Source organism: Mytilus edulis, chromosome 4, assembly GCF_963676685.1.
Source record: "Mytilus edulis chromosome 4, xbMytEdul2.2, whole genome shotgun sequence".
Lineage (NCBI taxonomy): Eukaryota > Metazoa > Mollusca > Bivalvia > Mytilida > Mytilidae > Mytilus > Mytilus edulis.
Window position 1 is genome coordinate 64,610,356 of NC_092347.1, and position 26,218 is coordinate 64,636,573.

The 26,218-nt window shown below is 30.9% G+C and overlaps 1 protein-coding gene across 4 annotated transcripts in view; it reads right to left on the minus strand.

Moving 5' to 3' along the window:
* Positions 1 to 24,701, minus strand: part of LOC139520218 (potassium/sodium hyperpolarization-activated cyclic nucleotide-gated channel 2-like) — a 107,364-nt gene extending 82,663 nt beyond the window's left edge. Inside the window, exon 1 of one of the 4 annotated variants that reach the window (XM_071312693.1) lies at positions 24,048 to 24,701. The gene's annotated coding sequence lies outside the window, so the exon portion shown is untranslated. The remainder of the gene's footprint in view (positions 1 to 24,047) is intronic. The other 3 variants (XM_071312695.1, XM_071312694.1, XM_071312692.1) reach the window with 3 other exon arrangements.
* Between the last annotated feature and the right edge of the window lie 1,517 nt (positions 24,702 to 26,218).

A 26,218-nucleotide genomic window follows, 5' to 3' on the forward strand; every position in this document is an offset into this window, starting at 1 on the left:
GGATAATTAAGAGGTTGTAAGCATCTACCGATTTGACTGTCATACTGACGAATAGAAAATGTATGAACTAGTGTATTAATTAAAAAAACAAACATGCCTGTTACCTTGTTAGTGTGTTTGCTCTTTGCATTCCATTAGATCTTACTCACAATTGATATTTATATATAATGCCTAAATTCAAGCTACGTATAATTATTATATGTGTGTTTAATTAAAAAAAAGAGGCAGGGTAATGTGTCAAATTAAAGCAATTTTTTAGTATACTATGAATATATTGTAATATACGGATAGCTATAGGGATGATTTAGGCGAGAGTTCAAGGGTTTAATCCATGAAATGAAAATTAATATAACGGTTAATTTTTTGCCTTAATTTATAAGAAACAAATGTGAAAGATGAACCACATGTACACAGTGCATGCTTTAATCATTATCATCCGTTTTGTGTTAAAATACGTCTTGAACTTTAGTGTTTTATTAACGATCATTAGTAACTTTTTTTTTATAGGAAAATGGGGATGCAGGCTATATAAATCCATTCAACTTTTGTAGGCTAGACTTATTTAGTATAGAAAATGTAGCTTATGTACGCGATTAGACTACAAATAAGGAGATAAGATACAAAAAAGGAGGGAATTTGCCTTGGAATATAGAATTATGTCTTATAAGTGAAAAACGGACACGATTACAGCTTTATGTTTGCTTAACTTTAAAGAAAAGCTTAATTTTAAAGTAAAGCGATACATTCTGAAATTCTCATATAGTTTCTACTCAGAGAGTTTCTATATCATTTTATTTTTTGTTGACATGAACCGGGATTAACATACGTCGTTCGGCGAAAAAACCTTTGCAATCAGTAAAATAAGGACTTTTGTCTGTCACTTTGCAGATAATGACCAACCAACTAAGACTAGGATATACAAAACGACTTGAACATTTAGTTAATTTTCATCTTTCTTTCTTAGCAATACATTACAGATGGTAATTTACTGACAAGAATGTGATTTACTGGCGATTCCCTCAGTTATCTTAGAAAAAGTTCAAACAGCTATCACGCCAAAGGGATATAAAATACCTACTTATTAACGACTGGTGGATTCATTTGATGTATTGAAACTTCTGAGATAGGATTGTGATATATAGTCTAAATCCAAAATAGAACTTCGATTAATTATATATAAACAGAAGCACGAGTTACAAATATTTTGATTGGTATGCAAGTTTAAATTTCCTCTACAGATGTTGTTCGCGTGCTTTTTTATTTGTTCAGCTGTAACCACATTAAAGATAAACTATTAAAGACGCATTAATGTAATTTCAGTTTATTTAAAGAGAACTGCAGTAATTGTTGCGGTTATCGATGTGGTATAGAAATTAAATACAAATTTTCAAATACACATGTACGAACTTCATAATAAAAAAGGCATTTTTCCTAAATGCAATAAACAAATATGCAATTAAAATGCATTTCCAGGTCAGTATCTTTTGATAAAATGAATGCTTAATTTCAAATACAAACATATTAAAACACATTATTGAAAACATTAAATAAATGATTCAGTCAAGGAAATTAACTTTTCGTGCCTCGCATTTATGATTTTTAGTTTCAGAAATGTCTGAAATGATAAGTACCAAAGGGACCAAAATCCTAATTTTACCGCACGAAAATTAATTTACGTCCGAATTACTCTTCACAACCGATAAAGACCATCCCAGTTTAAGACTAATTTAGTAAGTTCCTTATTTATTAAATTGTGTAGGAGGCATAGATATGACAATGTCTCATATTGAAGTTTCTTCATACAAAACTTACAGAGCCATTTGTTGGTGATGAACTCCAGGCAATTTAGTACGAAAGTACTTTCTGTATGGCATTAATAGACGTTTGTCCTTCGGATGATTTATGGTGGCTTATAAATGTGTTTCAATCAGATTTCAGATGGCAGTGGTCTTTGACAATTATACCATTTTTGCATTACTCCAAATGATAGTCACGTTTTTTTTTTAATTAACGTTATATTCTTTAAGAGAAAGATTTTCTTGCTAATGGAATAATATGTTTAAAGGTTTAACGTCGTCGTTAATTGAAAAACAGAACTTACAAAACTTATAAAAATTACCAAACCTGGTGGTTTCTTTTACGCTAGTATCTAAGTGTAAAACGTAACATTAAATATGTTCTTCCTTGATAAACGTTTAATTTACTTGGGTTGGGTGAGATGGGTGAGGATTAACATACAGGAAAAAGCCTGCAAACTCTCTCAAAAATCAGAAAAAAAAACATTAGATGGGATATTTTGAAAGGGGTCAGTCATAGTACGTTTCGATGGAACAAGGTCATCACCATTGATATTTTTAAACTGTGTTTTCCTTGAGCACAGCAATATGTTATTCATCTGGAACGTTAAAGATTTCAGAATGCTATAAATGTTAACTAATTTATAAAATAAAAACGTAAAACCTGAAGGACCTATCAGAACAGCCAATACTGTCCAATGTCAACTTGTGTTGCGGGGGCTGCAACCTTGTGACCAAACCGTTCACAACCTTATTATGTATATCCCCACAGGGACATAGACGTGCCATTGAAAGCAATGAGAAATTGCTGTTTAGAATTTAAAACTTAAAAAAAAAACATATTTTGCTATACATTTAAATATTTTTTGTCCCATGATGATTTATATTTGCATTATCTTAAATAAGTTTCGCGTAGTCTTGCTGTTCAACGTAAATAAAATACCAGTTGTCTTTAATTTAGCAAATTTTTATTAGATTTTAGAACAATGTTTTATTGCTAGCAGTATCATTTCGTGTCATCAATTATAAATTGGATTTGCAAAATGAAATGCAGATAGATTTAACTCATGGGGATTTTTGTAATTGTATTTCAGAAATTTGCAATTACATTCATTGTGACAGCATTGCATATTTGAGTGCTGTAATAAATAAACTGCTAATAGAAGAAGGTTATTTGTTTTATCGACACGATTCATCTGTTCGACGTTTAATACTGTCGCATATACAGTGTTTTAAGACGAGTTTTATTTTATTCCTTATATTGATGCAACTTTTTCACTTGCATATACATCACAAAGTAGCCAAACATAATGGCAATACCTTATCAAAAAGCTTGCGAAAATATATGTATGCAAAATATGTTTTTTGAGTACAATGATATTTCGCAACAACAAAAAAAGACCAAACATTCAATCTCCGTTTATTTATTTTTTCTTAATTATCCATTAAGATTTTACAGATTGAGCAACATTATCCATCCGCCTTCTTATCAATTCCCTTAACAAAACATTAATACTTAGTTTAATTATTTCTCGATCTTAGCAAATGAACATGTAATGTTTTTAAGAAGAATACTGTGCATTATCAGTGTAAAACATAACTAAAAACAAATGAAAATAACACCTTTTTTAAATTTTAATTGTATGTTTTTGAAGTTTTTGTTTGGGTTCACCATCGTCAGGAAAGTTCAAAACCAAATATTTGAAAACAATGATTCAAAAAGATCGGGTAACTGTAAAGAGCTATTTGACCAAAAGTTTCATAAAATAGCCAAATCTATCTGAGATATTTCCCTGAGGGAGCTATAACCATATCTAAATTTATAAACCTTCAATTTAACAGTTTAAGAAAGATACAGTATATTGCAAAATATGCCAGTACCAAAGCACTGACTATTGAGCTGATGATTTTCTTATTGGGACTAATGGTCCACCAGCAGCGGTTTAACACCAGTGCTAAAAAATCGAAAATCGCACTAACTTAAGTCTTGATAAATCATATGCGTCCAAAGCGCTTTAATTTCTGGCTTCATTTCCTCAGTACGCTCAAAACTAAATATTTCATTTGTCAATAAAATATAAATGATATCGTATTTAAAACACTCCTATTTCCTAAATTACGACAAATCATATTCTAGGTAAAATCTTGTAAATGTAAAGCTCTTACAATACAAGCTGATGATAAAATACATCTTTGCATGTTGTTTACCATTTTTATTTATTCCATTTGTCAACTCGTTAATCTTATTACATCAAATAACTGTCAATAATGAAGTTTGAAAGGTTAAGTGTAGAAAGAGTTTCTGACAGATCATAGACGAAAGCTGTCAGTACTCTAAATCACATCATCATATCAAAGTCTTATAAATCAATTGATCTTTCAAAATGTATTTCTTAATGATTTGATCTAATTGATACACAATTATTTACCGATGCTGATCAGATCTTATTGAGGTTTCTGATATGATTGCGCCAAGGTAAACTACTGGAAAATATCAATACTTTGGGTAGTTATATAATTAACGCTGTTTATAATGATAGCGTTTTTTGAAACATTTTTTTACATGAGTGTAGTACGCTTCATATTGTACTTTAAGTCATGTTATGAAATATTTGTTTTTTCTAGAGGTAAACCAAGGGGATTCCTAGTGGGTTTTGTTTCTTATAATTTACATTGGAAGAGTCAAAACGTTTGAATACAAGGAGATAATAAAGGTAATGAATTTCTTTAGAACACAGAATGAAAACGGGAAATGTTTTAGAAAGAGACAACACCAGACAAAAAACAACAACAACAGAAAACAGTACAGGGCTACCAATATGTCTTCAACGCAGTGAGTATAGCCCACAGGTATTTGAGGTCAGTATTCTCAAACTAAAAATTAATCTTTTTTCCAAAATATAATCTATACATTGTTTTTTTTTCAACATTGTAGGAACAATCTTCCCTCAATTTACAACCAGTTATAATCACATATTTATGATGAACAATTTCATACGATAAGCTTAGGCCTCATTAATAAATAGCTTAGTAAAGAAATCTTTTGTGCCAGCAATTTATAGATAGAACGGAGGCGAAAAAATCTGAACCGAGACGTTGAGAAAATTATTCAAACTAAACTGGTGTTGATATATAATTGTCTCATGCCTTCTGGTTAAAACGTTTATTAAATTTTGATAAATATTTACATATAGATTGTGGTTAAAGTAAAACATTATTTTCTCAAAGTTCGATAACAACTGTAAATGCCATGCATGCTTAATTTTTGGTGTAGAATTCTGTGATACAAGTGTTCAACAGTTTTTCTTTGTGTCTAATCATATATCATTGTATATTAAAACAGATTAAACAGGTCATGGAAAAAGTAAAAACACAAAAATATACTTAAACTCCGAGAAAAATTCAAATCGGAAAGTCCATAATCATATGGCAAAATCAAAAGCTCAAACAAAATTATAATTAGTTAAAAGCAAATAGTAAAAAAACAGTGATAAAAGCTACCAGGATTATGATTTTTTCGTTTCGTCTGCATTAGACTTATCAGTTGTACTCGAATCAAGACAGTTGGAAAGCTTGCTTAAATACGAAGCTGAAGATCAATAAAACCAGAACATTTTTAAAATATATCTAAGGCAATCTATACCGAGGGTGTAGTATTAAACCAGATGTGACCGAAAACTTACTATTACCTTCTTAAAAAATACACTCATTTGACATGCATACAAATGAGTAATGCATTTACTTTTGATTGGCATCTATAATCGTTTATTAAAGTATACTAATCTGTAGTTAGCTTTACGTTTGTGTGACAAACTATACCGCCTTTTTGGAAATTCAATGTTACATAATATCAGGTTATGGAAAACTTCATTAAGACCAAAATTAACACTAATTTATCTTCTCTGATACCTACTAAAATTAGACGTGGTATCTGATCTTAAAGTATGCTCTTTGTTTACATTACAAATTTACCTAAAATTTCACTTGTTCCAATTGGCAGAGCGGTTTCAAAGGAAATGCTTCATATATCATCATAGATTTGAGTATTCTTAATCGACATTCTTTATATTTGCTATGTGGTGCGATTTTCCACGTACAAGTACTTATTATAATTAAACATGTCAGACATAAAACTATACATGCACATTACGTTTGTTCACCAATTAATTACATGATGCCGTCTGATGCAACACATAGTTTGATAATTGTTGAGTGCGTTTCCTATTATAGTGACAGGTCGTGCTTTATTATTGATTATTAGACTGGAATCTCTGATGGATTTTACCATGTGTAGGTCTTTTACTTATTATACGTTCTATTTGGAAGTTGTACAAGTGTATATTGCTTACAGATTACGAAGTGTTGCATTAACAAAGGGCTATAATGATAACTTTTTTCATAGATCTTCAGGCAGTTCAAAAGTTAATATAAACACTAACAAACAGTTCATGTATTTGATGAATAAAAAAACAATGCAAGCTTTAAATAATCATGAAATTGATCGATAAAATATACCTTAGAAATGCCAGTCTGTAAATACAGCTTGCTGTCATGAAATCTCACAAAGTAGAGGCATAACTCACTACTCCAATAACTAACAGCTAATTATGCAACGTTCATTTTTCATGGATATACAGCAACTCTGATTTTCAATTATAGAAAAAACAATTTATAAGACATGCGAAAAGATGGTTTGATAGGACTCTATGTCAAAACATCTGTTGAGTAGGAGTTCTAAGACAGCTGTTTCCATAAACACACATATCTACATGTATCTCCAACATGATTTAGATTCGTGATCAGGATAGTTCGATTATTTTAACTAATCTATTGACAATTCCTGTGGTTAATATTTACATCATTTCCAAAACATATTGACGTGTTTGTTCTATTCTATATTGTTACAAAACTATGAAATTAATAAATACTGTTTACGTACCGGAAGAAAGTACCATTGATTAGAATCGACAATGAATATGAATAAAAAGATAAAATTTCTATACAATTCGTTATTTAACTTGTAAGGTATGTATAAAGGTATCAATCGGTTAAATGCAATGCAGCTATACCTAATATGGGGAATATTTATAATTTATTCGTCTCCGTTGTGTTGGCACCTCTCCAGAATTTTCAAATGTTTTCATAGAATGTTTGATCGCGTTCCGATTTGTCTGAAGCTATCAGGTACAAATATATTAAATTATGTTGTAAGCAATCGACCGTTTTCCTCAAAAGGTGTCACACATGTACCATGTCCCAACTAATTATCGTGAACTTCTAATAAAAGGATCGGATATCAGAATAGTTCTAAATCCAGAGTACTCTCTTGAAAAAAAACTTGAGACATTTGAGAGTCACATATATAGGCTAATCTGTATGTAGTCATTTGTTTTATACGTCGCAATCAGTACAGTTTGTCCTGAAAAATTTATTGCTGTTTATGATTTAGCGTCTTTTAAATTTTCTAACAATATGTTATACATTTACGTACAATTTAAATATAAAACAAAACTTGACGAGTTTATACCGTATCAAAGTTTTAGACGTTTCGTCCACGAGGGTATCACCAGCCCAGTAGTCAGCACTTCGGTGTTGACATGCATATCAATTATATGGTCATTTTAATAAATTTTCTGTTGACAAAATTTGAAATTTTTCGAAAAACTTAGGGTTTTCTTATCCAAGGAATAGATTACCTTAGCTGTATTTGGCACAACTTTTTTGGAATTTTGGATCCTCAGTCCTCTTCAGCTTTGAACTTGTTTGGCGTTATAACTATTTTGATCTGAGCGTCACTGATGATTCTTATATGAAGACGAAACTCGCGTCTGGCGTATGAAATTATAATCCTGGTACCTTTGATAACTATTTTCAAATGACATGATGGACATCACGGACGGTTACAACTAGTATGGAGAAGCTTGTCATGAACCCTTTTTTGGCAAAAAGGTCCTCACAACATGAAGTTCGTGTTCCTCAATCTTGTGTTTCTGTGTAGGATTGTGTGCATTGTTGTTTGTATTTTTGTATCTTTTTTATCTTGGCCTGGTCCGTTCTATTTTTTTTTGTGTTATGGTTTTAAATTTAGTACTTTGTATCTTCTAAATATGATCACTTAGGGGAAAATTATTTATCATTCCAAATTAAAAAAATCTAACATTGAAGTTCGGGAACAATACAAATCAATTTGACTCATTTCTATAAACTTGTTGCTTCCCCTTTATACCAAAATTTTGAAAATTTTATATATCAACGGTTACTAATAGTTTTTAAAAAAAAATACGTCAAAAACAAGCAACCGATACCTTTTTTTTGAAAATGATACGTATTATGTAAGAATTCCTAAACAAGAATTATGCATCAACAATAAATGTCTGAACGATCAATCCTTAGAACACCGACACGAAACTACTGTAAAACAATCACTAAATTCATCATGATGACAAATTACCAAATTAAAAACGTAAAATAAACATGAACTGACCAAAAAAATAACAACCTGATTAGATAATATAGATTGTGAGCTGAGATTTCAATGGAACGCAGCTTACAAATTCTGTCCGTTCCTCAAGATCATTAATCAAGGCGAGACAAGGAGACGAATGAATTAGAATCGCTTTAGACAGAAATTATGAACTCTTTTTATAGATGATCTGAATCATTATCAAGGAGACGGGAATCGATAGCAAAGGCAATTGCAATGACCATTTAGATTTAGCTTTTCATCCTTGAAAGAACTAAACTGTCTTTTACACACGCTATTTGAGAAGTAGAGTAGGCAATATTAGCATAATAACAATATGATATTTGCATGTGTTTACTGCACAACCAGCGTAATAGTCCTGTTCCTTGAAAAAATTATGTGAAATTATTGCAAAAAAAGTATTAACAAATATACCTAACTGAAAGGTAAATTAGAACAGAAGGAAGTCCATAAAACCTGACAAAACAACCAACGGAACTAATTGAAAAAAAGTAAAGTTACGGAAACGGTACAGACGTGGGATAAAACTCGTATTGTAGCTAGCTAAACCTCTTATTAGAAACTACATAAAAACATATTTGCTTTACGTTACATTCGGCTCACACAAATTTTGTTAGTTGTAAATGTCACACAATATGTTTAAACTCTAAATTATGCAATACTTATCCTTATATACATTGATTGAGGGTTAATGTTGGTCCACATAGTGACTTTAAGGATAAACTCATCATATATATCAGGATTGAAACTTTGTATTTGAAAACATACCTTTTCGTTTAAAGATTTCAGTATTTTTGTTTTTCAATGACCACGCAGATATCACATTGTTATTATAGTTTGTTTTTTTAAATGATAGTATTTTATACGGTTGTATTTTTATATTTTCCACATATAGTTATGTGTTACAGTTTAAAGCTCATTTTCGATTTTATCTTTTCGCATTCCTATCATTTTCGAAAAAAAATTAACAAAAAAGGAAAAACTAAAACTATCCCTGTCAGCTATAGTTTTGCTGAATAAAGATAAAAATGTAATCTTTATTTATCTGGCTTTCCAAGCGGTAACCCATGATATATAATACGAGAAATTCTTTTGGAATATTCTTCTGATAATATTCTGGAAAATGTTGCTTTGAAAGAAAAATCAATATACATGTAAAGACATTGCAGAAGAGCATTAAACTGTTATGAAATGTTGGTAATTATTGTACTAAAAATAACGTTTGATAAAATTCTTAAACATTCAATATAATTAGGATATAGCATCATTGCTAATGCTTCTCTATCAATCAGTATAAAAACAAAAAGATATCATTTCGCTCAATATATCATCTGAATAAAATGATAATACATATATTATTGGAAACAACATTAATATTTGAAGCAAACGAGTTTTGAATTAGATAAAGATACATATGTAAAAAAAACACACTTTAACATTGAGATATTAAGAGAATAGCAAAGAAAAAAAATAGTTTTTTGCCCACAAATAAAAGTAAAATCACTAAAATACTGAACTCCGAGGAAAATTCAAACGGAAAGTCTCAAATCAAATGGCAAAATCAAAATCTCAAATACATCAAACGAATCAGCAACTGTCATATTCATGACTTGATAAAGGCATATTTTTAATTTAGAAAATGGTGGATTCAACCTGGTTTTATTATTAGCTATACCTCTCACTTGTATGGCAGTCGTATAAAATTCCATTATATTGACAACAATGTGTAAACAAAACAAACAGACATAATAGGTAAAATTGTCAAAAATAAATGGCACAGCAGTCAACAAATGTAGCAATTTTCTGGATTATCCTTCATCAAGTCCAAAATTTTGAATGCTAAGACGTGCATGATATATAACACATAAAGAAACCTTGAAATGATAGCCAAATTCACATTGGCAAGGTCAAGTTTACCAACAAAACTTGAACAAAGCTAGCGCTGTGGATAATATTTGTAGCATACACCTACATTTGGCAAAACCTTTCGGAATATTTGGTATTGAACACTCTTTAACTGCATTCTTTATTTTGACTTTTTAATTTTTCTGATTCAAGCAACAGTGATGAGTCTTTTGTAGACAAAAAGGGCATCTGGTGTACAAAATGTAAAGCCTGGTATATATTTTGAAATTATTTGAAGGTCTTAATTCCCAAGTAAAATGTATTCTTATATATACTTCCTGATATTGCTTTATTAAACAGGGTAGAACAAATAGAATGAAATTCAAAACAGTGTGGCTGTGGCCATTGATTGACACATTAAATTCATCCATTGACTGGGACAATTTATGTGAACGTTTGTATGTAACGACCACTGCTCACTATGTACTTTTTAAAGACACTTAAACTATGGGGTCACCAAAGGTTCTCAACACCTAAATAAAGTAATTCGAAAAATTAATCAGAAATAACACGATGTTTTGATTTATATCAATTATATAAATCAAAACATAAAGGTTATTCCTGATTAATTTTTCGAATTATTTTATAATTAAAGGCGTTAAGAAACCTTTGGTGACCCCACAGTTTAAATGTCTATCGTAGGTACGTCGTGAACAGTGGTCGTTACAGACAAACGTTCACGTAAATTGTCCGAGTCAATGGATGAATTTAATGTGTCAATCAATGGCCACAGCCACACTGTTTTGAATTTCATTCTACTTGTTTCATCAAAGACAAATTAAAAAGAATAAAATGTCGAACCAAACCGACCTCAAAGGAAATACAAATACACCCAACCAACGAAACAATCCAAAAGCAAAGTGACTAGCGTGTAGAATAAACACACATGCATACATACATGTTTTGCATGTAATATTTTTCATAAGAATATTCGTACATCCTCTCCACAACCAAATGCGACATACAGCCACACAAACAAGTCATTTTATACAGTACTTAACTGCCCGAAGTTACTAGTTCACTATTTAGAATAACAAAAAAGTCGCTTCATATTCTATACTGTTCGAATGACCGCTTGTGTATATTGATGGTAAATAAACCTTGTCATAGATATCAGGATTAAATTTGTATGCCATACGCTTTGGTCATCTACTCAAGAGCCATTGCTGTAGCTCGAATTTAAAAAGTGAAGTCAAGGTATAGTTGTTGCTTCCGTTTAGTGAATGAATGAATGCATGAATGGTGTATCATCGTGCAACCTGCATAAATTCAGCAAATACGTAGCCAAATAAGCTGATAATTTACTGCCAAATTGAAACGCAATATTTAAAAAGAATTAATGAAAACAGTTTTGAACGAATAGGTAAGTTTATTAAAAAACGAGACAGTTAAAAGTAAAATAATTAAAAATAACGTGTTTAATTTCCTGTTTATTGAAATAAATGATACTCAAACGTTTAACACATTACAAAACACAAAATTCTCAAACGATTGGGAATAAAATTTGAATAAACATGCTTTTATAAAAAACCTTGTTGATTTTTATTCAGATTTTGTTTTATGGAATCTTCAATGGAGAATTTCCCATTTATGTAATATATAATGTACATACATTTCAATAACTGGTTACATATGCAATACATATAGATTATTAGGCGTAAAACTGGTAAAAAAAAATCGTGTTCCATTAGCATCACACGTATACGTTATAAACAAGAAAATGTTGATTGAAGTAAAGTTTAGAATTACGTCACAGAAGAGAGGCGGAAGATATCAAAGGATATTCAAACTCGCAAATCGAAAATAAACTGACAACACCATGGCAGAAAAAAACGACAAAAACACAAAGAGTCGACAAAATACAAATTAGAAAATCTCTAAACCTGGAACCTGTCCTCTTGCTAATGAAGGTACGTATTAGGTGTTAAACCTGGATCGATGGTGTCTTATTTGATGAAAAGAAGTCGTTATTTAGCATGGTAATGACAGTTAGAACATACTTTTTGTCATCTGCAGATATTCCATAAAGGCCAATCAACTCGTTATGGCATCCGTAAAGATGTGAAGGGAAGACGACAATTTTACATCTTTGCAACTTTCATAAATTAATTCGATGTAAGCAACAGCCTTTCATTCAGAGAGTTCACTACAGGAAATAAAACTTTTAAATATTGTACCAACTTGTAGAAACATACTCCAAATACAGGCGCTGCCTGAATGTTGCTACATAGAAATGAAAATTACAAATTGACAACTGATATCATCTCTTTTCTAGTGAAGCTTTCTCATAACCGATCAAATTGTCAATCTCAAAATGTAACTCCATATAAGAAACGCGGACTGTATAAGTGATGTCATTTATTTGATGTTCAATGGGATAGATGCGTTCAATATGACTCGGGTAAAAGTATAGATAGGTATATCAGAATGAGGATTTAATCAAACTAAATTTTCTACTGAAATAATAAAACTGAAATATTAGTTATCTTCTTTTATTGTGTCCAATAAATTAATTCAAATGAATCAAAATCGAATGGCATTGAATAAAACAATCTAAAATGTCCACGATCAACGTTTGCAAGAAGTTGACATCTTTACACAATTATTGCATCACGTTTTGACAAATATTAATTAGACGTGACATTGTGTGTACCATATTTTGAATATTGTAATCATGTCAGAAAAATCCTTATAATAATTCATTCTTCAAATAGAAAAAAGCACTATAAGAGAGGGACGAAAGATACCAAAGGGATAGTCAAACTCATAAATCTAAAACAAACTGACAACGCCATGGCTAAAAATGAAAAAAAGACAAACAGAAAAACAATAGTACACATGACACAACATAGAAAACTAAAGAATAAACAACACGAACCCCACCAAAAACTAGGGTCGATCTCAGATAAATGTCAAACGTTCGAAGCTGGATTTACGTTCACCTTGCATTACGCTCAAACCAGAACATTTTGAAAGCAAGGGTAAAATTGTTCCAGAAAACGCTAACTCAGCACTGTTTAAAACCATGGTTGTTATTCTTGCAGTTCACGCAATCAAGTATTAACAAAGGACAAAGCGTCGTATATATGCATCCAAGATGAAACAACACACAGTGTACTGAACTTTATCACGATACACTGTCAACTACTTTGTTTAATACAAAGCTGCAACTGTACCTTGCAATATTTATCAGAAGACATCATAGATCTATTTTAGTCGATAAGACATGCATGTTTGTTTCGATATATTTGGCTTCTTTATTTTTCTAGATACTTATTCTTGTAGTGCAGGCAAAGATAATGACAATTTGTGCAGTTATATTTATTCATAAGTGATGTAAGTTTTGCAATTTACCATGTCTGTATTTGCCTTGTGTTGCACAACATGCAAGGGCATTTACTTTACCGTATACAAACAAGAAGATGTGGCGTGATTGTCAATGAGACAACTCTCCACAAGAGACCAAATTACACAGGAATTAACAACTCTAGGTCGTCCCCCCTACAGACTTCAAAAAGTCTGGATGTGCGGTAATATCCAGTAAATGTGTAATTGATTTTTAATATGGGAGGTTTAAAACCTTTTATAAAAAGTTCCAAAGCATATATTTTTTTTTATTGTCAACTTGCGGATCACGAATTGTTCGGACACTTTAAACAAAGTGATTTGTTTTTTTCAACAATCTTGCATCCAAATAAACACAAACAAAAGTAAGTGTATAATTGTCAATTCGAAGACTAATTCGAATACTAAAAGTCATTGTATTCTTATTGATAGAATTTACATTAATATATGGATTTGGGCTTATATAGTCGAAGATAATGCGGTGACCTATGTCATGTAGTCTCTGGTGGAAAGTTGTCTAATCGGCATTTACACCACAACCTCTTATTCTTTATTTAAAATACAATAAGAACATGGGCGTAATATGCTGGCACCAATATAACTTCAAAACATTGAACTGTTTTAACATCTTGTTCGAACCTTTCAATTATCTATTTTAAAGGTACGTTTAGTCAACCTTTATTTTCATTTACCTGGAAATTTATTTACCTAACACGATTCATGTCTCCTGTTTATTTTAGTTGACGTCAACGTTTCCATAAATGTTATAGTAACTTGTTTTTTTCCAAAACTACAAAACAAAACCACTCTGAAATGACGCATATGCGAAGATTTCAGAACAAAGAGACACTGCTTTACCAAAAGATTGATAGTTTGAACGATAAAACTATTGCTGTGCATATATGATGACTTCGAGGGATATATCGATAAAATGTCAGATGATCTTTAATTCTAAATGCTTGAATTAGAATAATAAAATTACCAAGTTTATATATAGACAGACAGTTAGACGCGAAGAAGTCTAATCTGTTTTAATTACAAAAGATAAAGACGGTTCTGTCCCGAAGGAACGATGGTAACCCGACTTGGGTCTAGATCAGATTACCACCTTGTAAACTATCACGTTAAAAGTCCGTTAAGCAAAACAACATTATAGAAATAAGGCGATTGCCAATGATATAATTATTCACCAGAGTCACAATGACGTGAATGTTAACAACGACAATGTATTACAATGAACAAAAACATACCTTTAAAATAGTCAGCTATGAAAGGCTCGACATGACAAAATGCGAAACAATTCAAATGAGAAAAAAAAACCATAGGTCTTATTACAAAGCAATGATCGAATAACAAGAATGGCAGACAGCAGGCTCGATACTTTTGATTTGCACATACAATGTGCAGCGGGGTCGAACATGTAGCGCCATTTAGGTTGCAATTCCAGAATCAAGGTTGACCTTGACGGATTTGGTTGTTCAGCTTGTTAAGGGCCATTTATTCTTTCAAATGTTTTGTATTTATGGCTTTTAAAACTATGTTTTGCGGTACCGGCTTAAAATGAACAGAAGAAGATTTGGAATATGCATCGATGGTATAACAATCTAACGATGAATATAACCTTAAAAAAATCGTGTGATGACACAATAGAATTCTTCATTACACGACATCTATGAAAAATATCAAGTTCAAAACACACAGGACGCAAAATGTGAATGAATTAAACAAACAATGTCAAACAAGGAAAAAAAACAACAAATACTGACACACTAATTGCCAACAGGAAAAACTACAAAAAACTATCGAATTAAAATCTTCATCTTATATCCAATTGAAACTGAAAATAATTAGAAAGTTGTTTTTTCTCAGCAAGTAACATTGCATTGAACAAATATCTTCCTAGTAGTCATTTTATCCAACGACGATAGATTTTACTGCAGCAACAGATTCAATTAAGAAAAGGAATCTCCCTGTCTATTAAAATTGGAAAAATCTATAACCGCACCTTTTTTTGCGTTGTGACTATTTTTGGACTCCTGATAGATATTTCCTGTTGATGCAGATGTGTTAATTATTAATCAATATTGATTCTGAAATAAACTACAACGTATTTACACTTAAGCTGCATCTTACTTGATATTTACACTGCAACACGGCATGAGATTCTGTAATGCGATACAGTATTACGAAGGAGAGCAGTAGAAAATGTCGTATCTATGTAATTTAAGACTGATTATAATGATGATTGTTATGGTCAGTTACTGTAGTCTAAAACGATCGCTGTTGGTAGTACTCGATACTGGCATGGACATACGAATGTTGTGTTATCAATACTTGCTGTTACAGATTTTGTGGTAATTCAAAACGACCGGTGTTAATAGTAGTACTTCGATACTGGCATGAACATACGAATGTTGTGTTTTTAAAACTTGCTGTTACGGACTTTTAAATTACTTTAAATTAAGTAATATATCTCCCTCGCGTATAGCTCTGATTCTTTGTCTAACTTAGTTCCACTTTTTTTCTTTTTTGGCTATTATCAGATCTTTAATTTAGTACTATAGTTATCAAAGGTACCAGGATTATAATATAGTACGCCAGACACGCGTTTCGTCTACATAAGACTCATCAGTGACGCTCATATCAAAATATTTAAAAGCCAAACAAGTACAAAATTGAAGAGCATTGAGGATCCAAAATTCCCAAAAGTTGTGCCAAATACGGCTAAGGTAATCTATGCCTGGGATAAGAAAATCCTTAATTTTCCGAAAAATTCAATGTTTTGAAAACAGGAAATTTATAAAAATGACCACACTATGTGTTGGATTTCCAAAATATTTTGGCCTTAGAGACATTTAATGTCAAAATGCTCATATGATGCAGTAAAACTTGTAACGTTTACGTTATAACATGTATGAACCAATATAGATTTCCCTGGCATAGTCTCTCAGTGTCGTGTAAAAATTGAAAAATCATTGATGAATTCAAACCACAATTTACCAAATAAAAAAAAAAAAAACAAAAAAAAAAACAACAGTTGCTATTATAATAGTTTTACAACTAAACCATATTATTCGAGTTCGCACTTCTAAAATAATGGTTAAACTTGCTTTTGTTTGTTCTAATTGTAAATATAAATGCCAACAGATCAGACAGTCAGTGATCCCTTTGTTAGCCGTCCTATTAATTGTTTTGTGAGTTATAGCTATTGTTACTCTTTTAAGTGGTTTAAAACAAATGTAAAATTGATTTTGTGGTTTAACCTAGCTAACATAACTACTTTAACTTTCTTTCTTGTTCCTTGTTTTACACTCAAGTTTATGTTCAGCAATAGCATTTCTAAACAAATAACAAACAAAGAGTTCAAAGAAATAAAACAGTTTTTCTTTTTTGTGGTGTGTTTATGCTAATATACATGCATGCACTTGACTTACAATGATATCCAGTTTTCTTATGAACAGTAGTTAATTTTTGATAATTAATATCTATTTTATAATTTCTATTTGCACAGTGCATGGTGCTGTAACAACTTCCAAAAGGCACACTCGTGACAAACGTAATGAGAGCCATACATATGAAACTGTTGAGAAAATAAAAATCTAAAGTTACAGCTCAAAGCAACCAAAACCTTCTAAGACTATTTATGCCTTAAAGGGCCATGGAGTTATTATAATAGTATATTAAAAAAAAAACAATAAAAAAACAATATCGTAATCAAATATAATACTAGCTATTTGGTAGCTGGTACCATTGGGATCATCTATTTGATCAACAGTGGTTCTTATTAACAGCGGACCGAATTCAACAGTGGATCTTAACCAACAGCAGTAAAACATTGAATATGATTTTCATGTGCACGAAGCGTTTTTTTTTTTTTTAGGAAAAACACTCATCTGACACACTCTATCCCTTTAATTCTGAATATCTATGAAAACAATTACTTATGTAAAGAGGTATGTAAAAAGATAACCTCTACGGTAGAAGAATGAATATTAAAAATTGATGTAAAATTATCAGAGAGCTCAATAATGATACTTCCGATCTTATCCTAAGGTATAAAAAAAACATGCTATTTCTTTGATGAATACAAAATTATATTCAAAAATATTTCTGCTCAGACATTCAATTTTGCTTATTATATCTCTGTTTTAATAGTATAAAAATTGAATGTTACTGATTGATCGTTCAGATTTGCAGTTGGAAGTAGTTTTCGTGCAGGTGTTTTGTCTTCCGTCTTTTTCTTTTAGAAGCTGTGCTGTCTGTTGTACTGTAGCTTATGACAAAAAGAAATTAGGATTGCTGCTGTGATTACTCCCTTTTAAATCTAAATTTTATAACTTTGATTCACAAGACAGGTGCAAGACTAAGGTTTTTTTTTATCTGTTCAATATTGTTTAATTTTTGTCTTGCAATTGTATTGTATTTCAATGGTTAAAGGGGAGGATTTGGTTGTATTTCATGACATTCTTGGAAAATAAAATATCTCAAATATAAATAATATCTGGCAAGGTTCCAAGAAAGGGATTATCCATAATAAATCATTTCTTGATTTTATATTAATTGTCAATATCATTTTGATTCCAGTCTTAAGTATACGAATCGCGTGTCTGACGCATCGAATTGTAAGCGTGGTACAGTATCTTTGATGAGTTTTATTTTTGTTGATACCAGATTGTATATTTGCTGTTATTTAACAATTAAAACTAGCCTTAGATATGAGTGAAATAAAATTAAAAATGGAAATAAGGAATATGTCAAAGAAGTAACACTGAAAGGCTGTTTCTGACATTGAGTACAAATGTGAAGTTTGGTTATGGCCGTTTCGATGGTTAGCTGCAATAAAACTATGAGAATTTTTGAAAAAAAATTATATAAAGTATTCAAGCGTTTATGCATTATTGGCTTGTTATTCTTTTTAAGAGCATCCACAGGAAGTAAATTTAGCCCCTAAGGGTATCATCAGCTCAGTACTTTGGCACTGTTTTATAAAATATAGTTTTTAAATTCTCCGGTCATAGCCTTCAGTTGGTAGTAATTAGGACCTAGGGTTCCAACACTCTTAGACAAAGTTAACCTAAATGGGATTTGGCAATTCCTTTTGCGTCTCGTTTATTCATAAAGCTCTTTAGGTAAATATCCTTTTCGCTTTTGGAAGTTTAAAAGTTCCTGTTTGGTTTTAATACAGAAAAAACGCTTCGGATGCTTCACATTTTCTTTCAAAGTTTGTTCCCCAACCAAACTAGCGATAAATAATCCGGCATTATAAGTCATTAAAGGGGAAAGTGTTCGACAGAATGTTCTTTATTTCCATCGATTTGTATGATTATATAACTTTTTATAGTATATATTGATTATGGTTCTGCTATATATATACATTTGTATATCGAGATAAGAAATATAATTAAATGACGTCTTCTCGGAGGTCTGCAACTTTTATTTATCAGCTAATATGAAAGCAAACAAAGGCTGTTTAAAACAGTATTAATAGTTATTGAAATTCATCGGTACATGTTTTTGTTGCATATTATCTTCAATTCTTTGTGGGTGGGGACTGCTCAAACTGTCAATTACTGGGGTTATATAATTTTAGTAATTAAATATAAAACACATTTTCAGACTGAGTAAAACTTATAGTCAAAATTGCCTTGGTCATATATTAAATCTATAGTGAGTTTTTTTATTTAAAAATGTAAAGCTAGACAGGATTCAACTGTATTGTACAATGACTGTATTCAAAAGCAACGGTTGCCATTTTATACTTGTCGCGTGGATTCCTGGAACGCGTAGACACATTTACTGACAATATATATAAGAGTACAACTCTCCATCAAAATTTGTAAAAGTAAACCATAGTAGGTCTAAGAGCCGTGACTTACACCGAACAGCAAGCTATAAAGGTTTCAAGAATAATGACTATATATAGCTAGTGTCCTTTCAGGAAAACCAACAGTCTAATATATATTATATAAAAAACGAGAAACATGAAATACTTACGAACCACACAAACAAACGACAACCATTGATAAGACTGTTACAAGATTCAAACTGTAACCTTTATTTGTCACTGCTTTTGATTTCTTTTTAATATTGCACTATTTTCCAAGATTTTAGAATTGATTAATTGAATCAATTAATTTGACGAAAAAACAAATAAACACAGTTTTATGTAGCAGATTTCATTTTTGCTTGACAAAATAAAATAAAAACATTATTCTTTTGTATGCATGGGAAGAAGGGTATACAACATAAGTTGTTAAGCCAAGTAATCTCGCTTTAATACACCAATTTCAATGTACATATTATAAAAAAACACAAAAAACTTGTCTTACATCAATTACAAAAAGCAGTAAATTTCCCATGTACATGCGGATTACACAGTCAGTTGAAAGCAAGTTTTTTCAAAACAGTTTTGCATTGTACAAAACGCTTTAACTAGTGTAGCTTTTTGCATATTTTATGATCATCATATGGAAAGTACTTTAATAGTCAAATGTTGATATTTTTATTGTTGTAAAAAATGCCCCGTTTTGATATCTGATGTGATTTAGGCGAAGCATTTTTGGAAGGATGATACATGAAAACGTTTTAAAAAAAAAGGTTAAAATTATTTTGATTTGACCATACAGTTCACTTATTTTTATATCGCAATTTAAGGCTATACTTCATTTAAAACAATTTTAACATTGAAAAGTTTTGTTAAACCTAATAGAATGAAATTCATAACAGTGTAGCTATGGCCATTCATTGACTGGGGAAAATTAGGTGAACGTTCGTCTGTAATGCCCACTGCTCACGACGTACTTATCATAGAAATTTAAACTGTGAGGTCACCAAAGGTTCTAAACGCCTAAATAAAATAATTAAAAATACTATTAAATCAGGAATAACCTTTGTAATTTGAAAATAAATAAAAATGGCCTTCAACACGGAGTCTTGGCTCACACCGAACAGCAAGCTATAAAGGTTGAATACTTAAAATTCTTTACTTGATTTTTTGTTATGGTTTAACCATCAATTTTCCTAATATGATATCGCACGTTCTTTCAGATGATGTTTTTTACTTAATTGGTTTTAAAAGTTACAATGCATGATGTCGTCTGTTTATGTAGTTCATATGTGTTTTTCGTTTCTCGTTGGTTTTCCCGTTTGAATGGTTTGCCACTAGTAGTTTTGGGGCCCTCTATAACTTGCTGTTCGGTGTGAGCCAAGGCTCCGTGTTGCAGGTCGCACTAATACCACATCTTCCTATATCTATCTATATCTATACATTTTTTTTCAAATATCTGAAAGAATGAATCGTTTTATGGTATTAAACAAAGAAATCAAATGATTTTTTAATTATCCAGAACTCTTCACAAACAAAACCCACATGAATACGCATTGAATAAATAGTAGGCCATTCTAAAATGATCACACCGTAGAAGTAGTTGTGCTCTTAATCAATGAGATATTTTGTGAATTTACCCCATCAACTTAATAGTTTTTTTTACAATGGATAAACCTATTTTTTTATTATTATTAAATAATATCATCTCTGAACATTATTATTCTTATAAATGACACGGTTGTATGTGATGATTATAATAAATATTTAAAACAAATTCCTTTCAAGCTTTGTAAAAAGAAAGTTTCATTTTATGCATCGGAATGTGTAACAAGTGAATATTTCAATCCCCACTGGAAGGCCTCTGACAGACTGGGTGAGCATAAAATCATAGCCGTTGACAAACAAGTTACAACCTACAAACGTTTTACTGTCGACCACACTGTTATGCAATTAATTCTATTACAAATGTACACACTTTACTTTCTTCTATAATTAAAAAATCTTTTCACAAACAAATAAATGAAAAGATAGGAGCTCCAAACACAAAATGTCCTTCTCTCTGTGCTCATAATTGTAGATCTAGTAATCGCAAGATGTCTGTTACGAGTGAGTGGACTGTTTAGACTCATGGATAGTGGCAGTTCATCGATAATCGCATGGTTTAGAAACTTTGATATCTATATTGGACGGTGATTAATTTCAAACTGCTTGTTAATATCGATTAATGGGAACTGATGGAGAAACAAATTGGAAGTAAGCCACAACATCAATATCATTATATGCCGCAATTGTTTATTGTTTTTGTTGCTCTACTTAATACTCAAAGTAAAAAAAAAAAGAAAAATCATAAGTGCTCTTCGTGTAAAAAAAAGACTATTATAAATAAGAAGACATGGTATGATTACCAATAAGATAATTCTGCATCCAAGTCACGACGTATAAAAAGTTAACAATTATAGTTCAAAGAACGGCCTTCAACACGGAGCTGTAACACATACCGAACAGCAAGCTACAAAGGGTCCCAAATGACTAGAGTAAAACAATTCAAAAAGGAAAACCAACGATTAAGATTGCCTCTTATTTTGTCGCTTATTATGTCTTATGTATAAACTGTTCTGCCTTGCATTATTTGTGAGCATTCATCATTCTTGGTGCGAGAGATATCGTCTTTTTTTTTTTAACTTTAAACATTAATATTACTACCTCATTTGTTTTTCAACGGTGACTAACATTGTCTAAATTTGGTTATCAGTTGTTTAACATTTTGTCATGTCGGGGCCTGACATTAAACACAATGGATTCAATAAGTTAATACTTTAGGACGTTTCAAACTTAAAACAAAAGCATAATTGATATATGGTCTAATATATGTATCATAGGTAGTTTGTGAAATTTCTCGCTGCATTGCTAAGACCTAATGGTGACCTTCTGCTGTTGTCTGTTCTATGGTCGGGTTGTTGTCTCTTTGACACATTCCCCATTTCCATTCTCAATTTTATTTCCCCGTTTTAAACGAAAATGAATAAAATGGCATAAGATATAAATAATCTAAACATATATTAATACAAATAATTGTTGCTTAAGCTTTGATTTTTTTCAACGTTTAGATGTTTTGTTTTTATTCTGTCATTTTCAATCTTTAGTCATGGTGTTGTTTGTTTTAACTGGTCTTGAGATAATCTTATTGTTACCTCAACCCGATTAACTCAGATCCTCCGATGATCCACTCTACCTCTCCTTGTAGCCATCGTAAAGCTTGTTGTAACAACATTGATATATATTCCTTATCTTTTTGTATAAAATAATAGCAGTGAGGGAATGCTGATTAAACTTTTCTACGATTACAGAAACCATTGTTCTTTGTTGTCTTGTATTGAATTTCAAAAATAGATCAACAGTGAGTGACCTTCACAATAACGTCGTGTTCTCTTCTTTTAATAAACAAAATATTCATAAGTTTACCTTCGCTATACTGATATCCAATTATACGTATATATAAATATCGTATCTGTTATCAAGAAAATTCTCTATTTAATATCTTCTGTGAAACAACACAAGCATGACAGCTGTGTACATAGTAAGGTTCTCTAAATATTAATGCAAAATAGACAGGAGGTCGTGCAAATAATTATTGAAATAATAGAAATACCATTTTTTTTTATATTTAGGTTCGACGCAAAAGTGTTGCTACGTCATATGCACTACCTTTTGCTATGCTACTTATTGATATCGAAATGCATCGAAATATGTTTTCTTCAAACAAGATATCATGACCATGACCAAAAGTATTAAACACGTGATCTTTCATATTTACATCTGGTAGAGTTCAGTTAGTATTGGAAGTATGTGCAAAAATGCATGCACCAGTCATATTTAGGTTTCTTAATTCACGTAACTATGAAATATGACCACAATTAATATACGATCTTCAATCAGCTGATTAAAAGAACTTTAATAATATTATAATGAAGTTTCATATTCCAACTGTTTTAACAACTATATTTCATAAAATTATCTACTTTCTTGAAATTAACTTCTATGAATTGCTTAGTCAGTTATACCCCCTCCATTTCTCTGACTGGAATCGTTATAGAAAACACTAGTTTTCTATAATTTGTATTACGTCAACGTATTTCTACATGGTCATGAATAATAACAATGGTGGTTCATGTAAGTAATAAACGTCAATACATCATAATGTAAGTACTGAAGACTGTACTGTCGAGATTAATTGGAACTAATCGAGTCTACCATGGATTTCCTTTCTGTCTTCAATAATTGGTGACATTTGTAAAAAGATCAATGAAACAGAGCTCTGACTTTTGATTTAATCAAGAAATGAAAGAAAGATAAAAGTAACAATTGTCACACAGTGACCAATTCTTGACTTATGTTTGGCAACAGGCTGACTTGTATAGTATATATACAACTTTTGAGTAGAAAATTCACATTGACAAAATGCCATTTTTAATAAGTCTCATATCATTTTCGATCTTGCACATATATTCCATAATAATTACCATTTTAATACTATTTATTTATTGACATTGTTGCAACTTTTCTGAAGCATACCATTTGCTATGCAAAATAAAATCATATTGAATTCATTAAAAACCTAGCATGTTATATAAAACTATCGGAAACTTCAACGATCTCTAATTAAAATCAAGTATACAAATTAATCATTTACCTTAATTAAAAGTTGATATCTCACATTATTCCTATGGTCGCTATGTTACAATTGAACACCATAATATTTGTATATCTGTTTTTCTTCCAACTTTATTTTGAATAGAAACACACATCGTTGTTTGATTATCCTTTTCAATATATTGATAAATCCTCAGTATCTACGGCAAATAGTTCAATTTGTGTAAAATAGCAGTGTTGCCAATACTCAAAACATTCTCTCTATTTGTAATCATCGAGAACATCCTTTTAGCATCGAAAGAAAAATGTAGACATCAATTAAGAAATGCAAACAGTGATTGATCAAGATATTATAGGTTATTGATCAGAATTGATACTTCTGTAATCACATCTATTCCTGATTATATATGCTATCTTTAATAATCTTGAGAAGGATAGATTTTTAACGATATTTACATTCCGGTCTCATGCTGCTTGCTAGCTTCATTTTTATGTATGAATTCATTTTGAGTGCAAGATCGTTAAGCGAATTGAACCTATTTATAGTTTTCCAATTTCACTATCAACTTCTATAATGAACGATATTTTTTATTCTCCTTTCATGAATTTGAAACATCTCATTACAATGCCGTAAGATCGTTTTTAATTGAAATGTTTTTGTTCTTATAAAAGCTTTCTTTTGTAAATTTATAACAAATTAAATACAATATACTTTGTTATTTTAATATACCATATAGATTTTCTATTAAATTAACAAAGACCTATCTTCTAATCACCAAAATGAATCAATAATAACCGAACAAAAAAAAACCAAAACAAAACTAACAAGTCTCTGATATCTTGGCATCATCATCTGATCCGTGTTTTGCTTATTTTACCATTGAAACCCCGACTAATGCAATTTTGTAGTTATTGTATCCAAAGTAACATTTATCAAATAAGCTTTTATTTTGTTTTGCGTGATGTTACAAAAATCTATACAGAAAATGATAAGTTGCTGTATATAATTCAATTAGCAATAATGTTTCAAGCAGAGAAGTAGCCCGAATAGTGTATATCGACATTAAATGTATACTTAGTTTCTTTCTTTAATTATGTATTCTGATCTTTGAATTTTGTTTGATAACTAGTCCATTTGGCTTCAATGCATTGTTATGTAATACGCCTTTCGGTATCTGCCATGTAACTTTCCCAACAGCAATAAAACAAGAAAGACTGCGAAAGACAGAATAGAACATTAAAATATTGATGTTCTTTTTTTTGAAAGTTAAAAACCCTTGCAACAACTCTTTAGGTAGCATGTTACAAGGCAAAACTTCTGTCCCCAAGGACCTACAATGTAGCTATTATATTTATTGTTAATTTGTTCTCGTCCAGAACATGCATGGAATATATGCCACTGGATTTTAAGCAATTTAAAATTCAATCAAATAAAATATGAATGACACTTAAATTGTGTATACATTACAATTGCAATGGACTTGGTGTCATTAATGTAATAGACAAATTATTACTTTATATTTTTTTCTCCAGTGAATGATGGACAAACATACGCATGTGTAAGTGACAATATGCTCCAAGAAACAGATTACAAAATACGACAAAAATATATTTTACCATCCAGTCTATAAACAATCATAGTAAGGGAACAGTCATTATTTATCAGCTGAGGGGTCGGTGCATTTTAGGGGGGGGGGGGTCATTGCCAAAAATATCATACCACTGGGGGGGTTACCATCAAAAACTATTTTAACTAGGGGGGGTCACACAATAAAGGTTTTTATGTCTGACTTGTATATAAATTGTTGACAAAATTGAAGTGAGTGTGCGATCTGTGAAATAATGTCTGTTTATTAAATCTTTGATAGTGTAAACTGTAAAGCACCATGCAGCAGGATATGCCTAATTTCTCAAGGGCAGTGAATCTGATCACTCCTTTTCACAGTTGTGTAAATTTACAATCAATAGATTAGCAACTGTATGAAACATTTCTCCCTAGTTTTGACCACAGGAAACAGTGAGTTGGAAAGGTTTCTGGACATGCATAATTAACTTTCTATAGTCATGATAGTGTTTGAATCATTTTGATGCGATTCTTGAGATGAAATGGGTGTGTATATATAATTATTTTGATGAAAGCAAGGATGCATGTTAGTTATATGTCTGTCACGTGGTAATAGGTATACTTTTTTTTATGAAATTATTACAAAG